This window comes from Portunus trituberculatus, chromosome 25, assembly GCF_017591435.1.
Source record: "Portunus trituberculatus isolate SZX2019 chromosome 25, ASM1759143v1, whole genome shotgun sequence".
In the NCBI taxonomy this organism is placed as follows: domain Eukaryota; kingdom Metazoa; phylum Arthropoda; class Malacostraca; order Decapoda; family Portunidae; genus Portunus; species Portunus trituberculatus.
Window position 1 is genome coordinate 5,945,001 of NC_059279.1, and position 27,596 is coordinate 5,972,596.

At 38.5% G+C, this 27,596-nt stretch overlaps 1 long non-coding RNA gene across 2 annotated transcripts; it reads left to right on the top strand.

Annotated features, from left to right (window-relative positions):
- Nucleotides 1-5,810: 5,810 nt before the first annotated feature.
- Nucleotides 5,811-27,254, top strand: LOC123508894. 2 transcript variants are annotated; one of them, XR_006676027.1, is made up of 5 exons: nucleotides 5,811-5,961; nucleotides 7,166-7,330; nucleotides 18,300-18,425; nucleotides 19,958-20,051; nucleotides 26,535-27,254. It is a non-coding gene; the product is annotated as an uncharacterized LOC123508894 (long non-coding RNA). The 2 variants fall into 2 exon arrangements; XR_006676029.1 differs by lacking the exon at nucleotides 19,958-20,051.
- Nucleotides 27,255-27,596: the final 342 nt, after the last annotated feature.

A 27,596-nucleotide genomic window follows, 5' to 3' on the forward strand; every position in this document is an offset into this window, starting at 1 on the left:
AAAGTGATGAAGACTAAGAGAAGGAAGAGAACAAGGAAGGAGAACGGGGTAGAGAGAGAGAGAGAGAGAGAGAGTGAGAGTGTGTGTGTGTGTGTGTGTGTGTGTGTGTGTGTGTGTGTGTGTGTGTGTGTGTGTGTGTGTGTGTGTGTGTTTGTGTTACTTTCACCGTTTCTCTCCAGTTTTAGTTCAGTTTTCGATGCTTTTCCTTTCATTTCGTTCTGTCATCGTGTTTGTGTCACCTGACTTACGCATCAGCACGCTTGGTCTTTTCCTTGTTCACGTTCAACGGATTCTCTGCTTGTTTTTCCTTTTTTCTCTCTCTCTCTCTCTCTCTCTCTCTCTCTCTCTCTCTCTCTCTCTCTCTCTCTCTCTCTCTCTCTCTCTCGTGAACAGAGCATCTAGCGGCGAGGAACGAACTGAACACTGAGTTGGACATTATGCAGATGGGGAGGAGTGCAGATGCAGGATAATCACCGGTTTTACTAAGTCTCCCGGCAGTCATCCCGCCTATGTGATGTAAATAAACTGTGCTTTTTTTCTTCAGCATTTCTAGGCAGCAATTCGACTCCCCTCTGCTTTTACTGGTTCTTATTTTTTTTTTTTTTCCCTTTCACGTTCCTAAATTACCAGGTTTCCTCTCCCCAACCCCAACATGTGAAATGGCTCGTGGTTTTACTGTTTCATATTCTGGAATTTAATGTGATTCCAGCCTAAGCTCTCAAAATTATGGTAGTTAATGATGCCACAACTTTGATTGCGTCCCTTTAAATCATCGTAATATTTCACATTTACTGTGGAAAACTTAAATAGATGCGTTTAAAAATGTTAATTGCATTTCCATTAACTAGATTACACGCCATTAGCTACTCCCTCTCCTCTTCTCTCTCTCTCTCTCTCTCTCTCTCTCTCTCTCTCTCTCTCTCTCTCTCTCTCTCTCTCTCTCTCTGTCTTTCTCCAGCAGTCTTAACTCGCACATGTACTTCCACCTTTACGCACAACTCATCAGCACTATTCCATTTCATTACGCCTCGAAATAAATTAAAATCGATCTCCTCCTTTTCCCGCCAATCCATCACGGTTCCTAAACCTCTGGCGGGCCCGACGCTTGTATCCTCTCTTAAATTTTCGTCCGTGTACGCGGCTACGTCGAGCTCATATTTATGACCCAACTTGATAAAGAACTTTCCCCTTACCGGCCGTTCCCATCACCCTAAACCCATCCATTACTCCCACCCGTCCCTAATCTCCGGCCATAACAACCCCTGCGTTACATTCACGATATTTCGGCATTAAGGCAAAATACATTCATTCAGCCACCGCCTCCCTCGCCCCCGTAGACAGTCGATCATTGGGTGCATAAGTGCCACGTACTCACACTTGCAATGCCATCACGAAACTCATCTAGTCATTTGTTTACCACGTGGATTCGTGTATTGGACGGCAGTAAAACAAATGAATGACGGGCATAGAGGAGGCAAATACGACTGCAGTGTAAATACGAGCATCAATCGTACACTCGGACCATGAAAACGTAGGTAACGGTGTAGCGTACGATACTACCATCACCAAATCGATTCATCTTCACAATGCCTCACTGAACTATCCACAGAACTGACTCACTGGCATGTATCTTTTAAGTATCCACAGAGATTAAGTAATGTGTCAAATTTCTGCAGCGTCCTAAATCAATGCAACACTTACATATCTGCAAAACTGATGCAATGTTTACAAGGCGATTTTCTAATGTGTCATAAGTCAAGGATAAGGATACAACCCTGGGTAGAGATGAGCTAGTCTGGGGCTTCTCTTAACCTCTCACGCAGCTTCTGGCTTTTATCCTCATTACGGCCGTGACTCCTCGTTTAAAAAGTTGGCCCAATGTTCTTCGTTAATTGCTCGAGACACAGGCTTCATTACCTCGGGAAGCTCTTCAAGGGTTCAAGGCTTTATTTTGTTGCAGTATACATACTTGTTTTCGATCCTTTTTTTCACTTTACGATTTTTTTTCTTTCTTTCCGCATGAACAAAGGAAAGCTTCTCAAACAATACTTCACAGAAACTCTCCGTCAGGACGGTACAAAGCCAGCTAACTACCTTTGCTGTATTATTCACAACAGCTATCAAACTTACTGGTAGACGTTACAGGGCTGGCGTGTGAGCTTAGGATATATTGATACAGTGATGCGATATCTTCAAGAAGACCAAGTAATGCATAAAGGGAGCCGAGCAGTGCTATATACATATCCGATAGAAGCCATAAATCAAGATGTTCGAAATCCGAGTAGATAAAACTCATTGACTAATTTCAGCCTCGAGAAGGTACGAGGTGAATCTGAAGTGGAGGGGCGAGATGAAGGTTAGAGGGGATGAAACAAGACCGAGAGGGAGGAGAGGCGAGGGAACGAAAATAAAAGAAGAACGTAAACACATCAAACTCCACATACGCTTGCCAGGGAGGAACGGCGGTGGAGGGAAGGAAAGAGGAGTCAGAAAAGAGGTCGACCAGCGGAAATAGGGAAGATAGACAAAGAGATGATGCGACTCAAAAACATCGAACTCCATCTAGTCAAGTTACACTATGACAACATATTGGTGTTAACAAGAAGAGAGAGAGAGAAAAAAAAACTTAGATGAAATGACGAAGAAGGGAAAAAAATAAGCAAGAACATTAAAAACAAAAACAAAAAATTCATGATGCACTAAACTTTTTCTTTTCATTTTTTTTTTATTTCTCTTTCATTTTTTCGTGACAGGTTAATAATAAAGAGTGAGTGCAGTTGCAGAACATTTCATGGCGGTGTCAATAAAAAAGAAAAAAGTAAAAGCTAGTCTGCATGCAAACAAAAATAGCGACAAGACATAAACAATGAAAGCGAAGAAAAAAATATTTAAACCTTACATTCCGACGAGAACAAGATTGCAGAAAATGAGATGAGGGCGTTCGTTATTACAACCGGCAGAGAGAGAGAGAGAGAGAGAGAGAGAGAGAGAGAGAGAGAGAAACACTGCTTTACCATTCCTTTTCTTAACCCCCCCTGTTCCCTGTGCGCTTCCTCCACGTCTCACTGAATCACCACGGAGGCTTCTGTGGCAAATCCCGAAGACCCTCGAGTCTGTCTGAAAGCGACACCCGCCCACCGCCAGATTGAGAAGCGCCAAGACGACTAATACTAACGCCGACCAGGTAGTGATTCTCAGATTCACACAAGAACTACTCTCTACCTTTATCCTGCGCTAATAAATAATTGATCAACAATAGATAGACACGTAGGAAAGCCAAATCGTGGAAAAAAATAAATAAATACAAAAACGAGGGATAGCGTGCAAGATGTGTGTTTCTTCTCCATTTGGTTGAGTTATTGGAGTTTCTCGCACTGCTAAGCCGCATCACCAGGAAATCTTGACACGTCCTCACTTCTGCTGCGGGGCTTCGGAGGGGGAGGGAGGGAGGGAGGGAGGGAAGTGAGGGGCGCTGGCGGTAATAGGAACAGTAATAATGCTTAAGAAGATATCGTATAGCCGAGTCTCTAGCAGTGAAGCCCATTATGTTACTTAGCCAGGCGACTTGTCCTTTTCTCTCTCTCTCTCTCTCTCTCTCTCTCTCTCTCTCTCTCTCTCTCTCTCTCTTCAAACCTTAAACATAAGCTATCGTGTAAACTAAGCGTAAGCATCTAGGTACAATAACCATGCAAATCGTACGATAGCGCGTACGTATTTTGTACAAACAAACAACTTGAATACCGCACATACTACGTATATCTACCTACACTCCGGGATTTACTTACTCTCATAAACTCTGATGGCAGGCGATCCGCGACACATATAAAGCAATCACAAAGCGGGAATAATTAATTAGGTGCTCTAGTCCACTAATATATCGCCACCGACACGTTGGGACCCATTAATGAGAGTCAACCAGGTATAAAAATTATGCCTGAATGAAGTTATTGATTGCGGCCACCACTTCCCTCCCTCCATCCCTCCTTCTCCCTCTCTCTCTCTCTCTCCCCCCTTCCACGTCCCGGCCATTCTCCAGGGACGCCCCTCTACACGCTGGCTCTGGTTTCTGAACAGTTTTTGGTAGTGGAAATATTAGTTCGCTTTAATATTAACGAGATAAGTAGGTGGAAAGATATAAGCGTATGTAATGTTTAGTCAGTCAGTTAGAGATGTACCGATGCATCGATATCTACTGATTTTCTGCTGATACTACCGATACCTAAAAGGTATTTATTATGTTGTGTATGCAAGTTATTTTGTGAAGCAGAATTTGGATGTTTTATAGCGATAAAAAAAATCAATGAGAATGCCAAATCCTTTAGTATAATATGGCATATCAAGTCCTTCATACGTAGTAATATAATATATTATTAGCCAATGAGTCACTACTACGACCGTACGTATGCGAGGCAAGTCGGTAGTGGACTTGGGGTACTGCAACATCCATCGCCTGAGTTAGCACACATACACACTGCAGTCTGCAGCTAATATATATATATATATATATATATATATATATATATATATATATATATATATATATATATATATATATATATATATATATAAAACGGTAATGTCCATCACACATAGAGATGCCTACTAAAATGGTAAACACATTTAAAATAACACACGAAAGGCAGAGAGAGAGAGAGAGAGAGTAATTGCTATACCAAGAAAATCAACTTTCAGGCCAACTTTCACCTGATATAAAGAAGATCTATCCTTCATTTAAATGCACATATATATGTATATGTTTACATTTGCATGTACATGACCTTGTTTAGCCATAAGTTTGACCCAAAAACAGCTTCCTACCTCTCATTCAAGTCCACCAAAGCTGGAAAACACTGTATCATCTCATTTAAATGTATGATTTACTGTCTAAATCTTCGTGCCACGATATGTCACGACTATTAGGAGTCTTTAAAGGTCACGTATATGGCAGGCAGCCTCAAAACATGGATATAAGAAGGAAAATAAAGAGCGTAACTCGGCCGTTACCACGTATTTTCAATACGCGGTTGGTAATGTTTGGGTTTAAGAGGGGTACGTACAAGGAATATACTCTAGAATCCTTGGGTACTTACTACGTAGGGGAAGCAGTGGGCCAATAGCGCGTCGGCTTCACTTTGAGACGTCATGCCGCCTTCTTATAATCTAACCTCCTTGGATGGGATATATTTGGGGTGTTATAATTGTGTCCAATAGTGTTGCAGAGTATTTGGGATGTCATAAATTTGTTTTGTGTGCATTTCGTGTGTTTTTAGTGTGTTGTAGATCTTTTAGGTATGTTTTACGTACCTTTCAATAAGGTGTGGAGGTGTGTTTGGGTATTTCGATGTTTTGAATATGTTTTGGGAGCATTTTGAAGGGTTTTATATTGCTTTGGATGTGCTTTGGGTTTATTTTGAGTGTTTTAAGTGGTAATTTAAGGGTATGTGTTAAGGATCTTCTGGGTGTGTGTGGAGGTGATTTGAGAATATATTGGGTGTTTCTAGTGAGTTTTGTGTGTTTGGAGGCATTATGAAGCGTTACAAGTGGTTGGTTGTGTGTGGAGTGTCTTTTGGATGTGTATGGGGGTGATTGCAGTACATATATGTGGTGTTTCTAGTGAGTTTTGTATGTATTTGGTGTTTACAAAAGCTCCTCAAAACAACTGAAAAAAAGATAAAAGTGACAACCATTAAAATATCAACATTACAGAAGAGGAAAAACAAAAATAGAAACTAAGCCAAGACTAACATAAAACAAACTAAAAATATAAAAAGAATAATTGAACAACGAACAATACTGTATATAAGCAAAAGTAAAAAAAAAAAAAAATTTAAATAAGCGAATTCCGTAGTCTCTATTGGTAACCCAGGAGGAAAACAAATACAAAGTCCCTGTGTGATGTGTGTCAAGTAGCCTTGATTTCCAGCGTTACCCTGTGGCGGGGCGTCCCTTATTGCTATGGGGGTAAGTGGCGCCCTTTGTTGTGCTGTGGGTGGTGTGGGCGGCGGAGAAATAGGCGATATAAGATAGAGATGTGGCGTAGCTGTCTTCAGTTTAGCTGATTGGCGGAAGTGTTGCTTGGATATGGGTACTTCCTGATGTGCTTTGGTTTGTGTTTTGTCTGGGTCTGTAGCTGTAATTAATTGTTTACTTTATGTTTTCTTATTTTCCAAAAATTATATATATTATTTCTTTATTTTCTTATATATACTAGATCTTTCGAAGAGTAGTTTTTCCAATTTGTTCTTCATTTTCTTGGTAAACTTCCCTCCTACACATAAACAACTAAAGGTTTGGTCGTCTTTGCTGGAGAGCTTTCCGCCTTAACGTAAGCCACACAGTGCTGCCGTGTGCTGAATGTCCTCTTTCTTGTTAACATTCCAAAGCTAACCTAACCCTGCCAAGCTTAAGCTAACCTAACTAGATTTTATCCTAACCCAGCCCAATCTAACATGATTTTATCATAACCCAGCCCAACTCATCCTAACTTACCTAGTCTAACCTAATTCAACCAGATCTAATCTAATCTAACTTAACCCAGTTCACCCTGACCTACCCTAATGAAACTCAACTTGACCTAACCTGACAAAATTGTTCAGTAACGCTGGGAACGCAGGAACGCCTCAACATTTTGGGCATTGTGTTCCTGCATTGTTGCGTTCCTAAAAATGTGGTGCGTATGTATGCAGGAACACACTTGCCCACCTCTGCTCATGATACGTACTAGTTAACATTTGAATATCCACTTACATTAACCCCTTCAGTACTGGGATGCATTTTTACCCGAGTTTTGGCTATGATAAGACCATTTTATTGACATCAGCAAGGGTTTATGGAGGCCAAAAGATTAATGGCCTCAGTCTTCACTATTTTAATCCCCACATAATTTTCTGAAGCTGTATAAAATCACCAAATAGTAACCAGAATTAATATAAAGACATGTTTTTTTAGGGTATTTTAAGACAGGTTGGCATATTTTGAGGGTATTTCAAGACAGTCTGGTATGTTTTGAGGGCATTTTAAGACAGTTTGGCATATTTTTAGGGTATTTTAAAACAGTCTGTCATGTTTTGAGGGCATTTTAAGACAGTTTGGCATATTTTTAGGGTATTTTAAAACAGTTTGGCTTGTTATTTAGGGCATTTCAAGATGTGCTGGTGCCCCACAGAATGTTGCCATGGGTGGATTACTTCAACATCAACATGTGGAAGTTTGGAGCCAGGAATCCAGTGGTAGGGGTGGTGGTGGTGGTGCAGAGCCTGGAGGATGAAATGGACTTGTCTGAGTGCAACCCAGCGCTCAAAGTCTCCGCCTTACCAACACACTAATACAGGTTGGCCCATCACCACCTAGCCAATTTCTGAGAGTCTCGGCCTTACCTAACTTAACTTATCCCAAAACCCCAACCTGACCTGACATAACCTAAACTAACCAAACCTATCTAAACCAAACTTCACCAATGCCCAGGTTGGCTCATTACCTCTTCAAAAGGTGATTGAAGTTTTCCACTCAATTTGTGGTGCCATTTGATTCATTTTACACTATTATAAATATGTTTTGTTATATATATATATATATATATATATATATATATATATATATATATATATATATATATATATATATATATATATATATAAAATTAAAGAAAGGTTTCCCATAAAAGGTATTGAGTCTTCCATATCCTGATTCTCATGCACTTTATATTTCTGCCCAAAATCATGTCAAGTCTGTTCTTCAACTTGCCAATCACTTATTCATAAATAGAAAATGTCAAAATCTTTCAAACTCAAACTCCCCTCGTGACTTCTAGCATCTGGCCAAAAACATCTCCAGTAACTTTACTTCTTCATCTTTCTCTTTTATTTCACCAATCAAGCACAGCTTAAGTGTAACCAGGTTCTAGGTGGTTACACTAAAAGTGTGCTTAGGTGGTAATATGGGTCCTAATATAGGTACCACTATAAATAAAACTGCCTGCACCACTAATGGGTGGAAGCTGAATAGTGCTACCCACATATACTCTTCAAGTATGCCTACAGGTATTATAGGCCATAATATTAAAAAAAAAAATAAATAAATAAATAAATAATCTATCCTGATGGCACCACTGCCATCTCATCTGTCTCTAAAGCTGAACTCTTCTCTCAAACCTTTGCTAACAACTCCACCTTAGATGATTCTATACTTGTCCTTCCCTCTCTTGCTCTCTCTGACTATTTCATGCCTATAATTAAAGTTCTTTATGATGATGTTTCCCATGCCCTCGCTGGCCTAAACCCTCGGAGGGTGTATGGACCTGATGGGGTCCCTCCTATTGTTCTCAAAACTGTTTCCATGCTTGCATCTTACCTGGCCAAACTATCTCAACTACGTCTGTCAACTTCTGCCTTTCCTTCATCCTGGAAGTTTGCCTACATTCAGCCTTTTCCTAAAAAGGGTGACCTTTCTAATCCCTCAAACTACTGTCATATAGCTTTAATCTCTTGCTTGTCTAAAGTTATTTTAATCTGTCCTCAATAGGAAGATTCTTAAACATCTTTCACTTCACAATCTTCTATTTGATTGTCAGTATGGCTTCTGTCAAGGTCGCTATACTGGTGATCTGACTTTCCTTATTGAGTCTTAGTCATCCTCTTTTAGAGATTTCGGTGAAACTTTTGCTGTCACGTTAGAGATATCAAAAGCTTTTGGTACAGTCTGGCACAAAGCTTTAATTTCAAAACTGCCCTCCTATGGTTGCTATCCTTTTTGCAACTTTATCTCAAGTTTCCTTTCAGACCATTTTATTGCTGCTGTAGTAGATGGCCACTAAATCTATTAACAATGGTGTTCCACAGGGTTCTCTCCTGCCACCCACTTTCTATTATTATCATTAATGATCTTAACCAAACTTCTTGCCTATCCACTCCTATGCTGATGATACCACCCTACATCTTTCCACATCCTTTCAGAGACAACCAACCCTTCAGGAAGTCAACAGTTCATGCAGGGACGCCACAGAATGCCTGACTTGTGATCTTTCTAAGTTTTCCGATTGGGACAGAGAAAATTTAGTAGTTTTCAATACCTCAAAAACTCAATTCCTCCATCTCTCAACTTGACACAACCTTCCAGATAACTATCCCCTTTCCTTCAGTGACACTCAACTGTCTTCCTCTTCTACACTGAATATCCTCAGTCTATCCTTTACTCATAAGCTTATTTGGAAACTTCACATCTCACCTCTTTGCTAAAACAGCTTCTATGAAGTTAGAAGCTCTGACATGTCTCCGCCAGTTTTTCTCGTCCCTTCAACTGCTAACTCTATACAAGGGCCTTATCCGCCCCTGTATGGAGTACTCTTTGCATATTTGGGAGGGTTCTACCCATACAGCTTTATTAGATTAGGTGGAATCAATAACTTTTTTTTCTCATCAGCTCCTCTCCTCTGACTGACTGTCTTCAGCATCTTTCACACCGCTGAAATGTTGTATCTCTTTCTATCTTTTATCGCCATTTTCACGCTAACTGTTCTACTGATCTTGTTAACTGCATGCCTCCCCTCCTCCTGCAGCCTCATTGCACAAGATTTTCTTCTTCCTCTTATCCCTATTCTGACCAACTCTCTAATGAAAGAGTTAACCAGTATTCTCAATCATTCATGGGGAAACTCTGTATTTCAATGCTATTAGTTTTCTCGCCTCTCGTGTCTGTGAATAATATCCAGCTTCAATTCGAGAGTAAGAGACTTCCTGGTCTTCTTAGCAGCGCTGACATTGCAGGCGTTTGGTGGTAAATTGAGCGAGGAAGGCGAGCTGCTGCTGATGCTGTTATTGTTTTGAACAGGGGAGTGAGTGGTGCGTGTGTTGTCCACGAGAGGCGCTGGTGTATTCAAAAGCCTGTCGGCTTGCGTGTTATAGCAGGGCTTTCAAACTTAGAAAAAATTACCTGGATAAAACTTTGTTAAAACGAGTTTGGTGTTTGTTAAACGAACAGATGGTAGTAAAATGAAACCTTTTTTGTAGCGAAATTTCGTTGTGTGAACCTTCATTAAGCGGGGTTGCCTGTATATATATATATATATATATATATATATATATATATATATATATATATATATATATATATATATATATATATATATATATATATATGTATGTATGTATATATACACACACACACACAGGCAACCCCTGCTTAATGAAGGTTCACACAACAAAATTTCGCTACAACGAACATTTCCTCTTACTACCATCTGCTCGTTTTACGAACATCAAACTCGCTTTAACGAAATTTTAACCAGGTAATTTTTCCAAGTTTGAAAGCCCCGCCGTATCATGAAAGCCAACAGCCTTTTGAATACACCAGTGCCTCGTGGACAAAATGATCACCACTAACTCCCCCTAGTTCAAAACAATAACAGCATCAACAGCAGCTCGTCTTCCCTCGCTCAACATGCCACCAAAACGCCCTGCAATGTCGCCTAGCATTGCTATGAAGACCAGGAAGTCTCTTACTCTCGAAGTGAAGCTGGATATTATTCACAGACACGAGAGAGGTGAGAAAACTAATAGCATTGCTCACCATCATGGCTTAACTCCATCTACTGTCTCTACTATTTTCAAGTCAGCAGACTCTATTAAGAAGGCTGGTGAGACTGTATCTTCCTTGCAAGCTAAAAGAACCACCTGAACTCATAACTAAAATGGATAAAATGGCAAGCCTTGTGGAAATGTGGTACATAAGTTTTGTATGTGATACAATGATGCGCCCTTTGTTTAAATTCCACAGGTTGCCAGCTAGCGTATTTCCCTCTCCACTCTCCCTCCCTTTATAAATTTAAGATCATCAACATTATAAAGTTACATACATACATACATTAATGTACATTATAATGACTTAAATTAAACTGCCTAAATCTTTAACTTCATAATTTTTACTTTCATTAAACCTTTCACTGTACTATGATCCACTCTCGCTTTTTTTTACTCTCAATGGAAGTTCAAGTCAGGGGTCAAACTTGTTATAAAGGGGCTATCACACTGGCCTATTATTATTATTATTATTATTATTATTATTCAATTAGGTTAGGTTTGTTATAATGTTTGATAAGATTAGGTTATATTTGGTTAGCTTACATAAATTCAGATTAATAATGTCAGGACAAATTAAAAGTTGTGAGAATAACAAGGGTGATCATGAACAAACATTAACCTGTAATCTAGATAGCACACTGTCCATATAAGGGAATAGCCAATCTTTATTAATTCATTTGTATCGTATTTTCTGACCATGAAAACTGACATGTAGATCCTCATTTGTCCAGTTTGAACAATCTGTAGGGAAATGATAGGTCATGCTGAGTGTTGTGGGTTCCAGTATGTAGTCTACAGGTGGATGCGTGACATAACTTTTAAGCACCACTAAACGCTCCTATAATCGTCACCCGCACGTTGAGTAGCTTGCTGCCCAGTGTCTTCATGAATTTTGTATGGATATTGCTTTCCAACAATCTTGAGTTGCCAAATCCGTGCATTTCAGCAACATTTTTAGTGCAATGTTACCACATGAATGAAAGACACCAACAGTGCGCAGAACATCCAGCCAGTCGGACGACACACACACACACACACACACACACACACACACACACACACACACACACATGGTAGCTCAGTGGTTAGAGCGCTGGCTTCACAAGCCAGAGGACCGGGGTTCGATTCCCCGGCCAGGTGGAGATATTTGGGTGTCTCCTTTCACGTGTAGCCCCTGTTCACCTAGCAGTGAGTAGGTACGGGATGTAAATCGAGGAGTTGTGACCTTGTTGTCCCGGTGTGTGGTGTGTGCCTGGTCTCAGACCTATCCGAAGATCGGATATAATGAGCTCTGAGCTCGTTCCGTAGGGTAACGTCTGGCTGTCTCGTCAGAGACTGCAGCAGATCAAACAGTGAAACACACACACACACACACACACACACACACACACACACACACACACACACACACACACACACACACACACACACACACACATATTGGATATTAATAAATCAATGGGGCCTGATGGCATATCTGGAAGGTTGCTAAAAGACATTGTGCCTATATCAATTGTTGAACCCTGTTGAACCGTTAAATTACAGACCAGTATCGTTGACTAGTATATTGTGTAAGGTATGTGAAGAAGTAATTAAAGCTAAGTGGAGTGAGTATCTAGAAAGGGAAAACATTCTGAGTGAAAGGCAGTTTGGTTTCAGAAAAGGAAGATCGTGCATATCCAATTTATAATGTTTTTATTCAAGAATGACTGACATACTACAACATAGAGAGGGATGGGTGGGTGCTATTTACCTGGACTTGAGAAAGGCCTTTGATAAAGTGCCACACAATAGACTGATGTGGAAACTAAAGAAAATTGGAGGAGTAAGTGATAAACTAGCAAAATGGATGGAAAATTACTTAGTGGGAAGAGAAATGAGAACAGTGGTGAAGGGAAGGAAGTCCGAGTGGAAGAAGGTAACCAGTGGAGTTCCACAAGGGTCAGTGCTGGATCCCATCATGTTTTTGATTTATGTTAATGATATGCCAGTAGGAATTGACAGTTACATGAATATGTTTGCGGACGATACTAAAATTATGAGGAGAGTAAAGAATGTGGAAGATTGTAACAAGTTACAGGAAGATCTTGATAAAATATATGAGTGGAGTAAAGAGTGGCAGATGGAATTTAATATAAACAAGAGCCATGTTATGAAAATGGGAAGTAGATACAGACCAAACAGGGATTACAGGCTGGGTGATGAGAAAATTGAAGAGACCAATGAGGAGAAAGACTTAGGAGTAACCGTGCAAAACACTCTGTCACCGGAGAAACACATTAACAAGATATTTTGGAAAACATACAACATGCTTCAAAATATTGGCCTTGCATTCCACTACCTAGATGAAGGAATGATGAAGATATTATGCACCTTAATAAGACCCCAGTTAGAATATGCAGCTTGCGTCTGGTCACCGCATATGAAGAAAAATGTGAAGAAGGTGGAAAGGGTACAGAGGCTGGCAACAAGGATGGTACCAGGACACAGGGAGTTAGACTATGAGGAAAGACTGAGGAAGCTGGGGCTGACCACACTAGGAGAGAGAAGAACAAGAGGAGACATGATAACTATGTATAAATTGGTGAACAAGATTGACATACTGGACAGAGAATTGATAAAGGTGACCACAAGTAATTACCTCCGAGGACATGGAAAAAACTAATAAAGGACATCTGTCTAAATGACGTGAGAAAGTACAGTTTCCCGCATCGTAGTATTGATAAGTGGAATAAACTGAGCAGTGATGTCGTTGATGCGATGTGTGTCAATCAGATGAAAAAGAGATATGACAGGAGTGGACAAGGAGACAGGACACAGAGAGCTTAGCTCAGGCCCTGTAATACACAAATAGGTAAATACACACACACACACACACACACACACACACACACACACACACACACACACACACACACACACACACACACACTAAGAATAACGTCATTATCTCTCTCTGTCTTTCTTGTGTGTGTGTATGTATTTACATAGTTGTATTGTACAGGGTTCGAGCGGGGCTCATAGTGTCCTGTCTCCATATCTCCATTTATCTAAATTTTCTTTAAAGTTATGCACACTGTGTGTGTGTGTGTGTGTGTGTGTGTGTGTGTGTGTGTGTGTGTGTGTTTTTTTTAACGTATTAACCATTCTTTATTTCAATAGGAATCACTGTGTGATACCAGCTACACTCACTATTTTGAAGACAGTTGCATATAAGGGTGACCTCCTTTGCTGTGGCATTCAATATATGTGTGTGTGTGTGTGTGTGTGTGTGTGTGTGTGTGTGTGTGTGTGTGTGTGTGTGTATTTACCTATTTGTGTATTACAGGGCCCGAGCTAAGCTCTCTGTGACCTGTCTCCTTGTCCATTCCTGTCATATCTCTCTTTCATCTGATTGACACACACCGCATCATCGACATCACTGCTCAGTTTATTCCACTTATCAATGCTACGATGCGGGAAACTGTATTTTCTCACGTCATTTAGACAGATGTCCTTTATTAGCTTTTTTCCATGTCCTCGGAGATGATTACTTGTGGTCACCTTTATCAACTCTCTATCCAGTATGTCAATCTTGTTCACCAATTTATACATAGTTATCATGTCTCCTCTTGTTCTTCTCTCTTCTAATGTGGTCAGCCCCAGCTTTCTCAGTCTTTCCTTATAGTCTAACTCCCTGAGTCCTGGTATCATCCTTGTTGCCAGCCTCTGTACCCTTTCCACCTTCTTCACATTTTTCTTCATATGCGGTGACCAGACACATGCTGCATATTCTAACTGGTACATAATATCTTCTTCATCATTCCTTCATCTAGGTAGTGGAATGCAAGGCCAATATTTTGAAGCATGTTGTATGTTTTCCAAAAAATCTTGTTAATGTGTTTCTCCGGTGACAAGGTGTTTTGCACGGTTACTCCTAAGTCTTTCTCCTCATTGGTCTCTTTAATTTTCTCATCACCCAGCCTGTAATCCCTGTTTGGTCTGTATCTACTTCTTCCCATTTTCATAACATGGGTCTTGTCTATATTAAATTCCATCTGCCACTCTTTACTCCACTCATATATTTTATCAAGATCTTCCTGTAACTTGTTACAATCTTCCACATTCTTTACTCTCCTCATAATTTTAGTATCGTCCACAAACATGTTCATGTAACTGTCAATTCCTACTGGCATATCATTAACATAAATCAAAAACATGATGGGACCCAGCACTGACCCTTGTGGAACTCCACTGGTTACCTTCTTCCACTCGGACTTCCTTCCTCTCACCACTGTTCTCATTTCTCTTCCCATTAAGTAATTTTCCATCCATTTTGCTAGTTTATCATTTACTCCTCCAATCATCTTTAGTTTCCACATCAGTCTATTGTGTGGTACTTTATCAAAGGCCTTTCTCAAGTCCAGGTAGATAGCATCCACCCATCCCTCTCTATGTTGTAGTATGTCAGTCACTCTTGAATAAAAACATAATAAATTGGATACACACGATCTTCCTTTTCTGAAACCAAACTGCCTTTCACTCAGAATGTTTTCACTTTCTAGATACTCACTCCACTTAGCTTTAATTACTTCTTCACATACCTTGCACAATATACTAGTCAACGATACTGGTCTATAATTTAGCGGTTCCATTCTACTACCATTCTTATATATAGGCACAATGTCAGCTCTTTTCCACTCTTTCGGGACTAATCCTGTTCGTATGGAGGTTTCCACAATATCAAATACGGGTTCAACAATTGATCCTTACATTCATTTAGCAACCTCCCAGATATGCCATCAGGCCCCATTGATTTATTAATATCCAGATTGCTTATAATTTTCCTTACATCTTCCTTAGTAACCATGATGTCCTGCATTTGCTTTATTTCCGTAGGCCTTCCTCCCATAAAATGCTCCTCCTTTGTAAACACTTTGCAAAAGTTGTCGTTCAAAATTTCAGCTATATCTCCAGCATCTTCATATACTTCTTCCCGTTTTTACCTTTTCTATTGCCTCCCTTTTATTTAGTTTTCCATTTATGAATTTGTAAAACATTTTGGGTCACTATCACAGTTTTCCACCACCCTCTGTTCATATTCCTTCTGTGCTGTTCTCCTTACTTCAACATATCTATTCCTTGCTGTTTTGTAGCCTTCCCTTGATAATACATCACTGTTTTTCTTAAGTTTCTTCCATGCCTTTTCTTTGTTCTTTTTTGCTTCTTCACAATTTCTATTAAACCACTGTTTATTATTTAAAGTCCTCTTTCTGTAATATGGCACAAACTTTTTCACAGCAGAGTTATACAAATCCATAAATTTATCGTACTTCAATTGCATATCTCTTTCCTGGTATACCACGGACCAGTCAATTTCATTAAAGAACTCCCTTATATGGTTATAATTTGCTCTAGTATAATTTAATTTTTCCTCCCTGCGTTCCACAATCTTATTCGTGCTTAATTCTGTATCCAGCTCAAAGCTTAGGACATCATGATCGCTTTTCCCCAAGGGACTTTCATGTTCAATTTCCTCTTTTAGAGAGATTCCCCTGGTAAATACCAAATCCAACCTTGCTGCAACATCTTGTCCCCTGCACCTGTGTGTGTGTGTGTGTGTGTGTGTGTGTGTGTGTGTGAGAGAGAGAGAGAGAGAGAGAGAGAGAGAGAGAGAGAGAGAGAATTCTTCTCTCGTCTTAATGAAAATATTTGGTATTCAGTAGCATGTACTGTGTAGTACATATATTGAATATACTAAACTTTCAGTTACAAGTCATTATATACAAAACTTTAAAGCTGGTTCAGGGTGTGCCTTTTGAGCGGCATGGTGACACTGTGCTGGAATGTTTTGCCTTCACTAAAACTGCACTGGAATATTTTGCCTTACTTAAAACTGCACTGTTACATTTTAGTTCAAATTGAAATATGAGTATTCCTGACCTGCTTAGCCTGGGAGCCAGTGGGTGATGATTCCGTTACTTTAGCATCTGAATCATTTGCAATATTCTTTATAAAATTATGAATTAAAGATGGCAGAGCAGTAGTTGAAAAGCAACATTAGCCATTTATTCAAATGTCTCTGATTACTAATACGAATATACAGTTGTCTTATAACCAGAACTATTATTTATAGTCTAGCAGTCAGAAGAACTAAATTCCTATAGATAACAAGTAAAACATGATAAAAACTGGTAAACCTTAACTCATTTACACACAGCAGACTGTAGTGTGCCTGTATATGTGCAAATACAAACCATCCATCTATCCGCCCTCCTGCCTACCCAACACACACACACACACACACACACACACACACACACACACAAAATACAAAAAATATATTTAAGCACAGATAAATGCACATGTCTTAAGTGTGTGAGTGAGCAAGAAGTTGGGAGTGTTGCCCTCCCACTTCTCTCTCTCTCTTTCTTTCTCTCTGAGCTGAGGTGAAGGATGTAGCAGGGCCCGAGTCCTCTACCAACCTGTTTTGTACACATACAGTAGCAGTGATTACTCATTACAAAAATATGTTCTATTACTACACACCATGGACTCAATATGCTATATTATACTAAGTTATTTGGCATTATCATCAGTTTATTTTTATTGCAATAAAACTTCCAAAATATAAGTTGGTCTTAGTTTGGGTATCCAGCACATTTAATGGTCTCCAGAATGTGAGCCAGGCAAACCCAACTTCCCAATGTGATGGTCCAACCACACCAGTAACCTCCCAGTAAACCCACCCTGACTCCACCTGCACACCTTTAACAATTCTAGCACGTTACCACTCTACTAGCCACAGGCTAAATACGTATACAGTATATATATATATATATATATATATATATATATATATATATATATATATATATATATATATATATATATATATATATATATATATATATATATATATATATATATATATATATATATATATATATATATATATATATATATATATATATATATATATATATTGCTTGGTTGACCATAGATTCACCAAAGTATAAAATGTAGAAGTAGTAGAAAAGCTGCATTAAAATCACCATTTCTATTTAAATTTTTGTGGCATTTGGGGACAAATGTAATCCTGTCTCCAGACCCTGACCAATTCTATATCACTCTTTAAGGGAACAGGTATTTCAAGTGGGCTTTTTATTTATTTATTTATTTATTATTATTATTATTATTATTATTATTATTATTATTATTATTATTATTATTTTTATTATTTTATTTTATTTTTGCCCTTGGCTGGTTTTTCCTCTAGTATAAAAAACATCTGCACAGAGTGAGTGAGGGAGTGTGTTCACCCTCCAAACATATCCAGGACAACACCTCCATCACATAATTTTCTTTTTTTCTTTTTTTTTTCTGTAGCACTCACAGTCTCTGCTCACCAATGCACTAATACAGGTTGGCTCATCACCTATCTTAACCTCATCTCACCTCACCTCCAGCTGAGATAAGTTTGGTGTGTGTCCCTGTTTAGTGTTATTGTTGAGTGAAGTGAAGGTGTTGTCATGCATCTGGCACATAACATGCAAGGCACACAATATTACCACTAGGTTGCCTTCTACACTTGCCCCGCTGAAGAAAATACATTGATTGCTACTATAGGAAAGGTGGAGGTACTCTCTCTCTCTCTCTCTCTCTCTCTCTCTCTCTCTCTCTCTCTCTCTCTCTCTCTCTCTCTCTCTCTCTCTCTCTCTCTCTAGTTTTATTTATGTATTTCAGATTGTGTTAAGATGCGGAGAAAGATAGACCAAGGCAAGAGGAGTAGGAGGAAGAGGAGGAAGAAAGAGGTAGTGGAAGATAAGAAGAGGAAGAGAAGAAAGAAGGAATGAAGAGAAAAAAGAAAAGGTAAAATAAGAATAAATTTGTCATTTTATAAAGTTTTCGATTTAAATCTGTGTGTGTGTGTGTGTGTGTGTGTGTGTGTGTGTGTGTGTGTAATTCACCTGGGTTGCCTGCTGGTCACCCAGCCAGTCTTCCCCATTACGGAGTGAGCTCAGAGCTCATAGACCGATCTTCGGGTAGGACTGAGACCACAACACACAACCACAACACTGTCTGTCTGTCTGTCTGTCTGTCTGTGAATAGTGAGTCTGCTAAATGACTGCTTTCCAATAAGATGAGAAATAAAGAGTGGAGAAATGAACAATTTTGCTGTCAGGGTTGCCATTGTAGGACTTAATAAAATGTGATGACATGCCCAGCTTTCCAGGTGCTAAGATGGCTAACAACAAAACACAGATGTCTATTTTGACACACTTGTTTGGGTTAGGTTAGATTAGCAAGTATTCATGTCAGTCAACCATATTTATCCAAGTTGGTATTCCTGTTTTCCTCATGTCAACAGATTACTAGGGAATTTTTTCTTTTTATATGTAAGAGAAGACCAGCCAATGGCATAAAAAATATCAAGAAAAAGCTCACCCAATTGCCAGCCCCCTTAAAGAGGTGATAGAATTAGCCTAAGGTTAGGGCCAAATGTGCTAAAACCTCCCTCTTCAATGAAGTAAAGTCAGGAAGTTGGAAATACAGCCACAGGAAGGCAGGGAGTTCCAGAGTTTACCAGGGAATGATATTCCTTCTGATGTTACTAGTACTCCTTTCAAGTCTCCTCTTGCTACATGTATTTTAACCCCTTCAGTAGCATGACACATTTCTATATTCATTGTGGTTACTATTTGGTGATTTTCTACAGCTTCACAAACTTATGTGGGGGATCAGAATAGTGAAGACTATGGTCATTAATTTTGTGACCGTGCTAATGTCAATAAAATAATCTAATGCTACACAAATCTCAAGGTAAAAATGTGACCTAGTACTGAAGGGGTTAAAATAGTGAAGAATGTGTCCATTAATCTTGTGACCTCCATAGACCCTTCCTAATGTCAATAAAATGGCCTAATGGTACACAAAACTCAAGGAAAAAATGTGTCCCAGTACTGAAGGAGTTAAAATAGTGAAGACTGTGGCCATTAATCTTGTGATCTCCTTAAACCCTTCCTAATGTCAATAAAATGGTCTAATAGTACACAAATCTCAAGATGAAAATGTGTCCTGGTACTGAAGGGGTTAAAATAGTGAAGGCTGTGGCCATTAATCATGTGACCTCCATACACATTTGCTAATGTTAATAAAATGGTTAAATGCTACACAAATCTCAAGGTGAAAATGTGTCCCAGTAGTGAAGGGGTTAAATGCAAACTGGTAACCTCCATGTGGCTCATGTAACTGTATTTAAACTAATCCAATCTTCCATTGTAAATCACTGGCATATTTCTCTCTCTCTCTCTCTCTCTCTCTCTCTCTCTCTCTCTCTCTCTCTCTCTCTCTCTCTCTCTCTCTCTCTCTCTCTGATTCTAATCCAGTTTTATTTATTTCAGATTGTCTTAAGATATGAATAAAGAGAGGCTAAGACAGGAGGAGGAGGAGAAAGAGGAAGAGGAAGAGAAGAAAGAAGGAATGAAAAAAAAAAAGGTGAAATAAGAATAAATATTGTCATTTTAGAAGGTTAAAATTTAATCTCTCTCTCTCTCTCTCTCTCTCTCTCTCTCTCTCTCTCTCTCTCTCTCTCTCTCTCTCTCTCTCTCTCTTAAAACTACATTTATTCAATGAATAATGTTTACAGGATCGTCAGTGAACAGCCATTCTTCTGTGGGTGGCTATATTTGTACACTCCAGCTGATTGACAGTCCCAAGTTAGGGTTAAGAATGTTGTAACGTCACATGGGATGCATCCCCAAGATAAATATGCTTTATAAGAGTAGTTTATATTTTTCTTTTGTTATATTTTATTATGTTTCTGCCCAATAATTATTATGTATAAATATTTTTTTCTTACCTGAACACACTTAGAAAAAAAATTACGATGCTTTTTTTGGGAAGGCTAGAATGGATTAATAATTGCATTTCAATGGGAAAATTTTTTTCTTGAGGTACAAGCTTCATCATGGAACAAATTAAACTCATAGCTCAAGGTACCACTGTATTAAAAAATTATTAGATAAAAATGAAGGGAGACTCATTTAATCTTAGTTTCAGTATGCATCTGCCTTGTCTCTGGAGACTCTTTCCAGTATTTTCAACTTTAGAAAAATAGTGGCCACATAAGTTATATTTCTAAAAGACTCATTTCAGTAACAAATGTTTTTAATAATAGGTTCATGGTTCCATTGACAGATTAACATGATTTCTAGCTTATCAATAGCAAAAACACTACTAGGGATAAATTTGATCATCTCTGTGGACTTTGAAAAATAGTTGCCACATAACATATATTTTTAAAAGACTCTTGTTTTAGTCACACAGGTTTTCAAGGGTAGTTTGTTGGTTCTATTGACAGATTAACATAATATCTATTTTATCAATAGCATAAAATCTCTTACGAAAAAGGTTTCTCATCTCTGTGGACTTAGAAAAATAGTTGCCACATAACCTATATTTTAAAAAGACTCTTGTTTCAGTTACACAGGTTTTTAAGGGTAGTTTGATAGTTCTATTGGCAGATTAATATGATTTCTACTTTATATATAGCAAAAACACTTAAACGAACCAAGCTCTTCATATCTGTAGATTTGAAAATTATGGCAACATAACTTATATTAAAAAATAACTCTTGTTTCTGTCACACGAGTTTTACGGGAGGTTTAATGGTTCTATTGACAAATTAACATGATATCTACCTTATGAAAAGGAAAACACTCTTATGAACAAAGTTTCCCATAACTGTGGACTTTGAAAAATAGTGGCCGCATAAGTTGTATTTCTAAGACTCTTGTTTCACTATCACTGTTTTTAAGGATAATTTCATGGTTCCATTGACAGATTAACATCATTTCTACCTTATCAATAGCAAAAATTACTAATGAAATACTGCAGTATTTCATTAGTAATTAACTATCACTCAGTGCCACAGAGTCGAGGTTATCCTCATGGCATGAGTGTACATGAATACTAAGATATGATATCCATTATAGCAGGCAATAGAGGAGTGGAAACAAATATTGTGATGAAAGCAACACACAAGCTAAAAGGGTCACAAGAAGAAGAAGAAGCGGCCGAGTTGCCGCTAGTCTCTGCCTCGTCTGTGGCCGATCTCATCTCTGCTTAATTTTTTGGTATTCCATGTAAGATTTCACTTTATGCATTACAAAACAATCCTTTCTTGGGGGCAAGGTTTGTAAAAAGCTAATAGAAATGTTGTTTTGTGAACATATATAAGACAGTAACACCACCTCGAGAGGTGGTTTTCTCAGCAACCTGATAGCAACCTCGCCCCCAAGCATCCATGGCTGCCATTTCGCGGCAGGAGGTTGCTCTCATGTTGTTAAAGTTTCTTGGATCCAGCTCCTGGCAGCCAAAGAGCACTTTTAGGCAGGCTACCAACCTCCACCTGCCAAGAGCAACGAATCTTTGTGGATGCTATTTTACAAAGGTTGGTATGTGAGCAGGAAGTTGCTATGGAGGTTGTCTGTACCAACATAGACAACAACCTGCTTCTTGGATCTGGCCCCAGAGCTCCCACCTATCGGGCAGCTGTGGAACTCTCTGGCGCACAGTTTGAAATTGCGTGTGGCGCTCAGTTTGAAAATGTGGTTGGGCCAAATCACATATAAGCAAACCGATCGTGCAAATTAAATTGATTATTATATTTCTTTGGTCACTCTATAACAAAAAAGCATAAATTAAACCTGCATAAATCGAGTTACCTGTATTTCAAATAGACTCTTGTTTAAGTTATATGGATTTGTAAGGGTTAGTTCTATTGACAGATTAATATGATTACTACTTTATATATAGCAAAAACACTCTTACAAACAAAGTTCCTCATAACTGTGGACTTAGAAAAATAGTGGCAACATAATTTGTATTTCTAAAAGACTATTGTTTCAGTAACATGGTTTATTAATGGTAGTTTCATTGTTTCATTGACATATTAATATGATTTCTACCTTATTAATAGCTAAAACACTACTATGGATAAATTTTATCATTGCAATGGACTTTGAAAAATAGTGGCCACATAACATATTTTTAAAAGACTTTTGTTTCAGTCACATGTGTTTTTAAGGATAGTTTGATGGTTCCATTGACAGATTAACATAATATCTACTTTATCAATAGCATAAAAACTCTTACAAAAAAGGTTTCTCATATCTGTAGACTTCAAAACATAGTAGTCACATAATATATTTTTTTAAAGATTCTTGTTTCAGTTGCAAGGTTTTTAAGGGTAGTTTGATAGTTCTATTGACAGATTAATATGATTTCTACTTTATATATAGCAAAAACACTCATACGAACCAAGCTTCTCATATCTGTGGACTTTGAAAATTGTGGCAACATGACCTATATTCTAAAATGACTTGTTTCCATCATGCAGGTTTTTTAAGAGAGGTTTGATGGTTCTTTTGACAGATTAACATGGTATCCACGTCATCAAAAGCAAAAACACTCTTACGAACAAAGTTCATCATAACTGTGGACTTTGAAAAATATTGGCCACATAAGTTGTATTACTAAAAAGCTTTTGTTTCAGTAACACTGCTTTTTAAGGATAGTTTCATGGTTCCATTGAAAGATTAACATGATTTATACCTTATTAATAGCTAAAACACTACTATATGTAAATTTTATCATCTCTGTGGATTTTGAAAATAGTGCCACATAACAAAACATTTTCAAGACTTGTTTCAGTCACACCAGTTTTTAAGGGCAGTTTCATAGTGCTATTGACATATTAACAAGATATCTAGTTTATCAACAGCATAAAAACTCTTACAAAAAAGATTTCTCATCTCTAGAGTGCCACATGACCTATTTTTTAAGAAGACTCATTTCAGTTGCACGGGTTTTTAAGGGTAGTTTGATAGTTCTATTGCCAGATTAATATGATTTCTACTTTATATACAGCAAAAACACTCATACAAACAAAGCTCCTCATACCTGTGGACTTTGAGAATTGTGGCAACATATCCTATATTTTAACCTTTAAAGTACGGGGGGTTGATTTACTTTCCGTCTGCTACAGCGGGGAAAAATCACACCTGTCAAAAATGCTAAAAATATTTTTTTCTTATAGAAGCATATTTCTTTGTGTTATTGTGAGTACAACAATATAGTTTTCAACATGTTATGACCTCTGAGAGCAAAGTTATTGCATATCAAAAAGTTCTCCCTGAACCCATGGCAGAACCCGCCACTAAGAAATACCCCCAAGCTCCGATAACACAGTGCTCTCTCTCTCTCTCTCTCTCTCTCTCTCTCTCTCTCTCTCTCTCTCTCTCTCTCTCTCTCTCTCTCTCTCTCTCTCTCTCTCTCTCTCTCTCTCTCTCTCTCTCTCTCTCTCTCTCTCTCTCTCTCTTATTTCGGGCATTTGAATTTGGTGTAAAAGTAGGAACTTTTGCACTTTCATGTCATGAAAAGTGAACTCAGATATATGAAATGATGTGCAAAACAGGAAAAGAAAAAGAAACCACATATTATAAGTATTGTGGATTTCTATAATAATTGGAATCTGTCAACTCTTATTAGCAATGGGATTCACGTCTTGTAAAGGCAACCATGGGTGACACACACCAGCGCATTGCTCGAGGGGAGTATGTGAGGTTTATGAACATCGCTGTGAGGGTTGGTCTCTGTCTCCCAGATCACTATCAGAATCACTACTGGAGTCTTCACTTTCTTCTGTCTCAATAAAAAAAATCACTGTCTTCATTTTCATCTCTGTCCTCAATGTCATTTACTGAGTATAACTGACATAACATCACTTGTAGTACTGTTTCCTTCCTCCGAGTCACAGGGGTTGCCAGATGTTCCCTCGAAATGGGAAAAGATGACCTATTGTGAGGGAACATTATGTCTCAAGGCTCGAGGAGGCGAGTGAGAAAAGATGCCAGATACCTCCACTTGTACCAAGAGCAATAGTGAGAGGGGAGAGATTCAAACGTTTAGGGCGGAAAAATCATGATTCCCGGAACAATTCCTGCCTCTCCACACGCAATGTTACAGTCGTCCCGAAACAATCACCGTACGTTAGGGGTTAAAATTCTAGCCATAGTAAATTGAACAACGTGATTTGAGTGTTTTGGGAGGATGAATAACTCTTGAGGAAACTTGGTGAAGGTGAGTGTGCCGGCACTCCTAGCAAATTTAACAAATTAACACTTTAATGTTGGGTTTAGAGGGAAATAGTGAGCCCAAGAATAATTATTGGACAGCAAGACCTTAGAATACTAGCCATAACAAAGTAAATAAGGCAATATGTGTTATTTTGGAGACAGCCAACTCTTGGAGACTATAGTCAAGAATATTTTGTAATACAGTGGAGACTCAATACTCTAACACCTAAATACTCGAAAGCAAAAGTTCAATTTAATACTCGAAAAAATACCAGATAGTCAAATGTCCACACACGGGGTTGTAAACAAGAGCTACCTTGTGTCCCCATTCCCCTCTGCTAGTTGTGACTGTGCTGCCGTGGTCATCAGAATAACATTCTACTGCATTCTATCAGTAGTTTTTCGTTTACAAACTTACATTCACCCCAAAGGCTTATTAGTGGTGAAATTATCTGGTAATCAAAGCCACACATTTGTTCGTATACAAAGCTTTGTCCTCTCCCTTCTCGCAGCCACCACTGTACCGTTCTAATACCATGTAACTAGTAATACTGGTATTACCGTAATATCAGTGTACCGGATGCCGGTGCGTATCCCAAGTCCTGCCACAGTCTTGAGAAAAACAACATTCTTCTGCGTTCTGTTGGTAGTTTTTCATTTTAGAAATTTATGATGGCACCAAAGAGGCTTATTAGTGATGAAAATAAGGAATCTGGTTAGAGTGCAGGTGTTAGTGAGCCATAGCCCTCCATTAGTGAATTCATAGGAGTCACACAAGGAGAAAAGTTACAAAGACATTTTCATGGATGGTGACTCATCCTCCGGCAACCTCGCTCCTCCTCCCCACCCTTCTCCCCTCCTTCTAAATTATCCATTATCAGCCTTCACTTACTGTATGTACAAATCAAAATTGTAAAAAAAAATACATTGAAATTTTTATAAACTTGGTTTTGCTAAGATCAGAACAAATTACCTGATTTGTAAGTATCATTAGTCAAACTTTTTAATACTCGAACAGCCATTTGGAACAAATCAAGTTCTAGTATTGAGTCTCCACAGTATTTTGTCATAAATCTTTCACACAGACATTAGAAATAGGCACTAGAATGCTAGAAAATATTGACGTAGTATAGCATAGACCAGTTCATATTGTTATGACCGCCATTCCCTGCGACATCACTCCCAACATCCTTACTCAGCTTCCACAGCCACGACAGTAAACTCACTTACCCTCAGCAGCAGCCCAGGACAGCACTCAGGATGGGGATGACAACAGTAGACACAGGAATAATGTCGGCGAAGGTCCATGACTAGCGAGGGATAGCGAGGTACACTTATTTAACAGAACTCAGGCAGGACTCACTCAGACAGGCAAGAGGCATGAAACACTTAGCAGAGCTTACGTTTATGGTAGAAATACAGTACATTACCATGTAGTACAAGGTGACACACACACACACACACACACAGGACAATGTGGCATTTTGTGCTCAGTGGTGGATTCAGAATCAAAAGTTGGGATGGGTTAAGCTGAATTCCCTTACCTCTTGAGGTTGGTGGCGAACTGCTGGGAGCTATGTTAGCCTAATCAGCTTGTGGGTTTTTTTTGTGGGGGGGGAATCACTGTAAACCACCCCATTCATTTTTTTTGAAAACTTAACAATCTTGAGGGCATTTTTAAGCAGTATCTAACTATTTTCATGCAATAATGTAATTTTTATGTAATAGTAAACAAAAATTGGAGGGGCTTCAACCCCCTCACTAACCCCCTCCTCTATCTGCCTAAGTTTTTACTTTTGGAAAAGGAATAACCTAACTAAAGAATCACCAACTGTTTCAGGTCTGGGCCAAGAACTGCAGACATAATGGTTGTGTGCTTTGCTGCCTGACAATTGCAACAAGAAGAGAAATTGTGACCCATTTCCCCCACCCCCCTGCTTAAATGATGTCAGTATATGAGCACATGAATGTATATCTGGTGTATGGTTGCCTAATGTATGTTAGTTAGGTTAGTTTAGGTTAGGTTGGTCAAGATGTAGTAATTTACAATAGCCTACACATTTAACTGCCAGGAAATCTGTTGGAAATTGCAAATTGTGTACTTTACTTCATTGTTTAAGACATTCATTTTTACCTAAGTGGTTTGTTCGGTTGGTTTATCTGTGATGTGACGCACATAAGGTAGCACTATTTTCTCCAACTTCTTTTATCATTACCATTAGCTCTTGTTTAGAATAACAAAGATCATTATTGCTGTATTGGGACTGATAGTAACAGGTGACAAATTTACTGTTCTGTTTGTTATTGTGTTTCCAAATTAACTATCATCTGTGCAGCCAGCCTGCTTCATACTCTTCTCTTTCACCCATATGTATTTTCATTGCATGTATTAGAAATTTTTATGCACAATTTCATTTCCTCACCCTGCCATCTTTATTATGATAAAGTATTTACCCTATAGGAAAAGAAAATGTACATTATTTATCTATTCTTTATTAAGGTTAGTTTCTATACTACAATGTTTAAGCCATCTTTCATGCAAAAATATATGAAAATGAAATATATGTGTATCAATTGGCCTTACTCTTCACATATATATATATATATATATATATATATATATATATATATATATATATATATATATATATATATATATATATATATATATCGAGAGAGAGAGACAGGCAAGATTGCCGTGCCGTGCAGAGGCCTGGGTTTATTGTGACTGCGTTAGGAACGGTGGCTTGTGAGGCTGACAAGTGGAGAGGCGAGTGAGCAAGATCACCAATTAATGCAGCTGTGCCTGTGTGCAGCTACTAAGGATATCGAACCTGTGTATAACTAGACTGTTCCATTGGGCAACGGAGATTATTACTCGTGTTTTGGTTAATGTCTTCTA